This window comes from Etheostoma spectabile, chromosome 9, assembly GCF_008692095.1.
Source record: "Etheostoma spectabile isolate EspeVRDwgs_2016 chromosome 9, UIUC_Espe_1.0, whole genome shotgun sequence".
In the NCBI taxonomy this organism is placed as follows: domain Eukaryota; kingdom Metazoa; phylum Chordata; class Actinopteri; order Perciformes; family Percidae; genus Etheostoma; species Etheostoma spectabile.
In genome coordinates, this window is record NC_045741.1 from 2655376 (window position 1) to 2663430 (window position 8055).

Here is an 8055-nt window from a genome sequence, read left to right on the forward strand (position 1 = left end):
TTATTATTATTATTATTATTATTGTTACACATAAGAAAAATATTAATAATAATAAATAATTAGCTATTAATTCCTTAACAAATGTATTTGAATAGAAAATGTCATTCCCTCCTTTGGATATAAATCCATCCCATGTCAGCCCCCTGTCTGGCCCAGAGACACTCCAGCAGGCTGGGACTCTGCTGGAGAGCCCGCGGTGTGAAGGCTTCAGGAGCATGGAAACACGTCGCCTTTAGCTTCAGTGTTTCAGCAGCTGTAACCTTTTACACTCCGAATGAAGCCACATTAACAAGCAAAAACTAGCATTCCCTTTATGGCCCGCTAAACAAACACACGCGTGCGCGCGCGCGCGTGCCATCGATGGTGCACCTCTATGGAAAAGCTCAACTGCGTATTGACAGAATTACAAACAGCAGGGACATATTTCATCAGCTGTTAACGTTTAAGGAAAGCGCCATTGTGAGCCTATAATTGTTGCATTAGCTCCCGTCAATTGGACAGTTTGGTTTTAAGGAGGCGCGGAGTGATCGTTTTAAAATGCTAATTTAAATGAGGACCATTGCCTAATAGCCCTCAGGCTAATGTGCCTGATGCATGATTCCTTCAGCCGGGATTGTTGAACCAAACACAGACAGATGACGTTTTTCACACCGTCCACATGCTAGAGTTGACTTAGTTACACTGCTAAGATTTATTTAAGGTTGTCTTTGCCTATGTATACAGTATGCACGCGCACAAGGCTGTGTAGGCACCCACACGCGGATGTTGTAGACCACATCCTATTGCAATTATAATCCCATATTTCTCTGTGTGTTTCTGTTGCACCAACAGGACACATGCCACTTCAAAGAAGATTGTTGTTTTTTCAACATGTCACCACATCACACTGACATGGTAAAATCTTTAATACGCTATGCCAAATAAATAAAATAATCAAATAGGCTAGGCCTAAATAGAATACTTTCAAAACCGAAATGTGGTCGGGCAAAAAACCTTGAATCTGTACTAATGGCCCACATATTTCAGTACTAACATTAAGGTTTTATTTTGTAGGAACAGGAGGAAAATAATATCTCATGCAGGCCAAAGTCACTTTATTTTTGTACTCAAAATAGGACAAAATGGAGTTTATTTTTCTGCCTCGGATATTCCCATATTTCAACACCCTCGGTGTCTCTTTCTCACGCTCTCTCTCCGCTCCCCGTCACCTCACACACGCATGCGTCAAACGATAGCTTGTATCAAGAAGATTTCCATCATATCTTCCTTTACAAAGCCTGACATTATCGTTAAAAAAAATAGTCCGTTTGGGAGGAAAATCCTCCTCATCCCGACCTACGGAACAATGTAGCCCACAGCTGAGGACGCCCCCGACTTTTTTCAAGGCAAGCGCCGACCGGATGCCTGCAAAAAGAAAAAAGCTCCTCCAATCCTATTCGGCAGGCTGTGATGATCATCAGCAACCGCGAGGTAGTATACGGCATGTTCGGACTGTATATTTCAGCGTATTTTGAAGTTTTAAATGATGTTGTGCTATCTTTCACTGAACAGAGTATGCAATTTGACATGTAGGCTGCCATACACAGACTCCAGCTCAGGCTGCATTTTGAGATCAATGAATTAGATAGCAGCGAATTATTTTAGGGGCTGAGCCTCCTACTCACGAGGGGGAAGTCTGCTGTGTTTCTTATTCAAAAACTGATTGTCTAATAAACGCACGCCTGAAAGTTCCCTCGACAATTTAACGGGATAATGAGAAATGCAATAGGTTTTAACTCGGCAAGGATTGAAATGATATTTGTTTTCCATCTCCAGTTTCTCTTCAGTTTTCCCTCACATGCAATCGTTAGCAGGCTACATGTACACAGCCTGTACTGTCTGAGATAACAAGGTAAAAATGCAGTTTATAAATTAAATAGTTGTGGTTTTACACCGAAGTGCGGGTCACCATGAAAAAAAAAACAACTTCTTCTTCTTTTTCTATCTCCAAACTTTAGGTTGGAGATATACATATTTGACAGTCACAACAAAGAGCATTTATTAGTATTTATTTAATACATTTGAAAAATAAGAATAGAATAGCCTGCATATTCTATAATAGTCTATTTTACATTATAGTAGAAACAAAAGTCAAAGTGAAAGCAAAGGGTCAATCACAGCTGCTAATTATTGACCGGTGAAAGTTTGGTTTCATCTGTTAGAACTCCAAATTACTTGTTGTAAAAAAACATTTAAAAAAATAAAAAATTGAACTGACACACAAACGGAGACACGTTGGGGCGCGCTAGACAACCCCCCACCCACCCACCCACACACACACACACACACACACACACACACTAACTAGGATTATCTAAGGACACATGTCCATCCATCTCGCCTTAAAAAGTGAATGGGGAGCGGCCTGACACACACAGAGCCTATTAGCCAACTTGGGCTCCCGTGGAGAGCACCGAGGTAAGCTCCCCACCGTAACTGGCCATGGTGCTGAAGCGGTAAGAGGGTTTCTTCACTGCACACTTGCGTCCTCCCTTAAAAACGGGGTTGACATTTCAATGCCTTTTATTGTACTTCCATCCTATTTAGTGATGCTTCTCTATAAATATATATATATATATATACATATTTATACTGTGTATATATTACAAAGACACAACTCACTACAACTTTTAACTTTCTTTTCAGCCGAATGTTTTTAAGCCCTTTTTTATCTGTATGGAAGAACTAGGTGTGTGGAATCCAATGTAAATGATCAAGTGCCTCGTCAGTACAGTATATATTATAGCATTACCTGTAAAGCTGTTATTTGTAATTATTATATCTAATTATTTGTTCAAGATGAATTGTTAATGTTGGTAGATGAATTACTTTATGGTTAGATTACTGTGGACTGCATGGGAGATAATGCATGACATAAACGTGAAATTGTAGTTTGAAAAGGGAAACACACACACACACACACACACACACACACAGGGTTAGGGTAAAGCAAACTGTGAGATTACCTCACCTCACTGAAGAACTGCTTGAACCACGCGCCTTTTGGTTCAAGGAGAGTTATGTTAGCATTGTTCCAGTAATTAGCCAGTGCTATTTACAGTGTTGCTTAAACTATTTCCACAGACCTTATCTAAACATTACAGTTTGACTATCTGGACTGAGTTCCCCTTGAAAAGTTCAAAATACTACTTCATTTTTAGCTAACTGTGAATAAAGTTAGAGTGGTCAAAAGATGTATGTGCACAAACACACACACACACACACACACACAGAAAGAGAGAGAGAGAGAGAGAAAGAGAGAGAGAGACTGGGTTTACTTGTAGTAATCATCTAATAAATGAATTTCCGATCTACAACTCAAAGTTTTCAAAGAGCAGCATAACATTAATTGTGAGCCACTCACTCATCAGGACACAGAGCCCTCACATGTCACTGCTCACATTCCTCTGTAGGAAAATAATCAATTTTGGAAATTAAACCATTTAACAGCTTAATACCGCGATCTTTTTGTCAACCATGTTAACAGAGAGTATTCTAAATGCCTCATTTATATTTTCACACTTTCAGGCATTTCTTCCCAGTTTGGACTGATGCTACCAAGTTGTCCGTGGAAATGGTACAAAAACATATACATACGCTTACATTTCTAATAACATTGTGAGATATACAAAAAGGCTTTCTTTCATCGATATGGAAATAATGATGTAAATCAAATTCAGCTCCTGTGCTGTATATCTTCTACATTATCCACTTACAAGTATGTTTCATCAACATTGAGAAGCAATCAAAACAGCAATGAGCGGTATGTGAGATGTATTGCCAAAATGGGGCATTTATTACAGAAAACATCCATGTATAGCATATCTTTGTAGCTACAATTTCTTAGTGAGATAGTAAAATCAGACGTGAATAAAAATCTTTTAACATGACTAAACTTAAGCTGTCCTCTCTTTGATTCTGCAACGCTGGATATGGCAGTGCAGAAAAAAATGAACAATGGTTCAAGGCATCAGGTAATAATGAAAGGATAGGGGCAATACTTCAAAGACCACGAGGTCCACATCACACAATTATACAATACAATTAGGATTAAAGGGGCAAAAGAGATAACAGCAGATAGGGATAAATTATCACAAAAGGGAAGATGTGACTCTCTCCTGACCTTCATTACGAGAGAGAAAAAAAACTCATTTAGAGCTGGCCCTCCTTGCAGGGGGATTTGAGCCTCTCACATGAGACTGAGGCTCACTAGATAAGATTTATGGAAAAATTAGAATCTGAACTGCTAAGAAAACAAAAACACAAAACCTATATTCAGAATAAATGATTGATACAATAAATAAGGATATGCATATAAATACATTATACAATAAATACATTTTATCCACCATTAGAGAACCAGACTTATTTCTAACAGTTGGAAGGCGGTGCGAATAATTGGCACGGCGCAAACGCCTTTTCACGGGCAGTGTGAACACAACATAAACCAATCAGTAAGTTGTTGACTGTTTCTATGGTAAGAAAGGAATCCACATGATAAGTGCCTTATGACTATTTAAACAACAGCTTAAAAGAGGTAAAGAGTCCAAAACAAGCATCCAATAAACGCTTTTACCTACCTGTTAGGCCTGTGAGCGCGATAGACTTATTACCTCTCACCACAATACTTGGAAACAAACTATACAAAAACAAAGGTGACTAGTTGAACAAGGTAAGAAAGTCTCTCTCCTCTGGTATAAACACTACTCTATAAAGCTACCTAAGACATGAAGATCCAGCTGTTTTAGCTTCACAGACTGATTCTCCCAGTTATTTTCAGCCATCTGCTTCTAGCTGATGATGTCTTGAGAGTGTGATCAACATATTTAGTTTTGTGTATGTAAGAGATCCAAACACTTAGCCCCCAAAAATAAGCATGTCCAATAGGTATGTCAGCCCTTGCAGGGCTTCTAGCTTGATGGACTATAAACATAACTTTACCATCTCTACTGTCTTTGTAATGCTTGTATGGAGTGACCGCCACCGTTCAACAGAAGCTCCACCAAACTGTGTGTCGCTCATGATTTTTCTCTATCGCAGCTCCCCTGTGATGACTCAGGGTATGCCTCCAACATGTAATTAGGGCTCCTTCTCTACCAAAAGTCCCCCAAAGTCCAGAAGCTTTGCCCTTGAGCATTCAGTTTTTTCCATAAATCTGCTAAACAAAACTATGAAATCAGCCACTGGGCACTGTGGACTAATACTACAGAAGGCCCTGGAAGAATGGAACCTAAAACACCCCTGGACTGATCATAGGAACGTAGCTTTTGTCCAGACTGCAAAAGTATCGGTGAGCCACCTGGACTCTATTTCTCTTTGTTTTCATACTGTCCAAGAATGAGAACATGTGTGTTCCCATCTTATCCACAGCTCTACAAACTAAAGTACTTCAATGTGCTAATTCCTCCAACCTCACCTGTCCCCCTATTGTCTGTTGCACACACACATCTTCCAGCAATGGTCCTGCTGACATTCAATCGAGGCATCTGCCTGATGTGGAACCATGATGGTCCCACACATCATTTGACATGCTCACTGGTTTTCTGCCATAAAAGACAACACCATCATCATCTCCATCGAGGCTGCTCTTCCCTGAACTTTCTCCTTTAAATAAAGCAGCCCAACCCATAATCAATCACATGTTCTAACAGCATCGTCCTTTCCATGATTTGGATTAAAATTACAGGTCTACAATTCCTGTCTCGCTTCTGTAAAGACCCATGCTAATTTTTGGGCTCTTCCACCAAGCTAACGTCCTACTTCTTTACCGAGCCCAATAGCTAGATGGGACACTTCAACAAGAACTTTAAGTGTACCCTCCACTTTGAGATGTACAAGAATCTAACGCTTTTAGCAGTCAACTCTAGGATCTAAGAACCACATCTTCCATTTGTGTTCCTCTAGGTGGCCTTCTCAGTGTTCTAGAGTTACCAATGACCTAGTCTAACTCACCAGCTGTAGACTGTGGGTAAGAGCTTGCTGTTGGTCGGCATTTTGGCCACTTTCTCCACTCGGCGCCTCCCAAGATGATTATGGTTGGTTTGAAGAAACACAAACAAACCAGAGCATTTTTTATATTATATATTTTTATAGCCAGGTTAAATTCCAACACCTTCGATTAACAGGTAAATAAATCTACTTGGCAGTGTTATACAGCATATCAGGGTCTTCTTGTTTGTTTAAAACAACGCCAAATATCCATTCCAGTGTTTCCTCTCACTTTGTCATTGAGAATACACATATACGAACAAACAAGGCAAATTTGTATTCAACTCTTTTTTTTACTAGTAGAATGGTTCAACAAATTCACTTCCAAAACCAAGATTTTGCCTCAAAATAAATAAAAGAAAAAAGAAATTAAAAAATGGCTATTTCAAATTAACTTAAGTGTTTCAAGTAAATTAATTGAAGGGCTTTCTGGTCAGTTTCAATGACTTTTTTTCAATTTGGGTGTGGTGTTATCAGGCACAGAATTCTGAATGGTTTGACGCCGAGAAAAGGCCTTGCCCTCAGGGAAAGTCTGAGGATGTGCTAAAGTGAGTAACTCCCTGAAGATGCTGATTACACAATGAGTCCAGACAAAATTGGACTTTAAAAGTATAACATATTTTATTTATACGTTAATCTCTTTAACTTGAAAATTGTAAAACTTGTTTTTGAAGAAGTTCCTCTTCTGTAATGCCATATAAAGCTTGAGGTAATATACCGAATACCATTTTGGCTCAGAAAATTATAACAATGTACAGGACTCGCCTCTGACAACAGCTGGCTCCCAACTGTGATCTTGTTCTCCGTTACACTCTAATCTGTATTTGGTATTTTTAAGTGAAATATCCATGATAGCACCTAGGACACATTTATACTCCCTCATTAACTCTCATTATAGCCCAAAGCCATATCTCATCTGCGGACATAATTTGTGTGCTCCGCGTTGACATTCAGGCTCTGTCGGTCCTTTGCAATGATTGGGGAAATACTTTTTTTTTTATTACAACACAGAATATTGTGAAATGTAACGTTTTGATTAATTGGATTTGATGGTTTGGTGATCACAGTGTAGACACCCAGAGGTAAAACAAATGTCCATTTGCCCAAGTCGAGCAAAGCCAGAACAAAACATATCTGGATAGGTCAATATGACTAGATACAAAAGCATATAGACATCCCATGCCTGTATTAATGTCAACATTTTGAACAACCTCTCTTTGTTTTGTTTCTCACCATAAGGCTACCAGTGCCTCCACTGAGTCTGAGACCTAATCCTCAAGAAACTGCAAAGCTCCCGTGAGTCAGGTGATGAATTCAAAACTTAAATTGAAAATCAAAATTCCACAGTGCTTCTTCTGAATGTCTCAGAATTACAGAATTACACGCTCAATCACTCCCTGTTTTGTTTACAGAATTTGCATCCTGAATTATGAAGTGAGACAACTTCTACTGGACATACAGCTGCTTGTGGAATTCGTAGCTGGACAGTACGTATTGTAAAATAAAATAAAAAAGACAACTCAAATGTGAATGAAGGAAAAAGAGACAGTTCAAGAATGGAAAAGCTTTTGAAGCCAGACAGACTGATGGGGGGGAGAATACAATTCGCCAAAATCTGTATCAGTGAATGATTAATTAATTTCTGTTGAATGATCTGTTCTAGCCTTGCGAGATATCAGTTCCCATTTCTTTAACACTTTTACATAAGATCTCCAGAGACGGCTAGTTCAAAAGACGGTTCAATTTAGAGTTCCCATCGGAAAGGGTTTCAGAAAGTCTTTGCCATACGTTGGGCTTTGATGTGTTTAAAACTGTCGTAATCTTTCTGTTCAGAGATGATGAAAATAAATGGGGTTCATTTTTCAATTGTAAGACTTTTTTTTGTCACGTAACATTGAGATACTGCACAAAAATATACAGAGATTATCATAGAAACATCAACGTAAAACTTCTTGTTTGTTAAGGCAGCATCATAATTTTTCATTGTTTAGGCTCCATAGTGAACAGAGTATACAGATTAGTTTCTTC

General features: G+C 38.8%; 1 long non-coding RNA gene across 1 annotated transcript; it reads left to right on the forward strand.

The window, feature by feature from the left end:
• The first annotated feature begins 1229 nt into the window (after positions 1-1229).
• On the forward strand, positions 1230-7621 carry LOC116695074 (uncharacterized). The gene is made up of 3 exons (XR_004333346.1): positions 1230-1470; positions 7267-7332; positions 7440-7621. It is a non-coding gene; the product is annotated as an uncharacterized LOC116695074 (long non-coding RNA).
• The last annotated feature ends 434 nt before the right edge of the window (positions 7622-8055 follow it).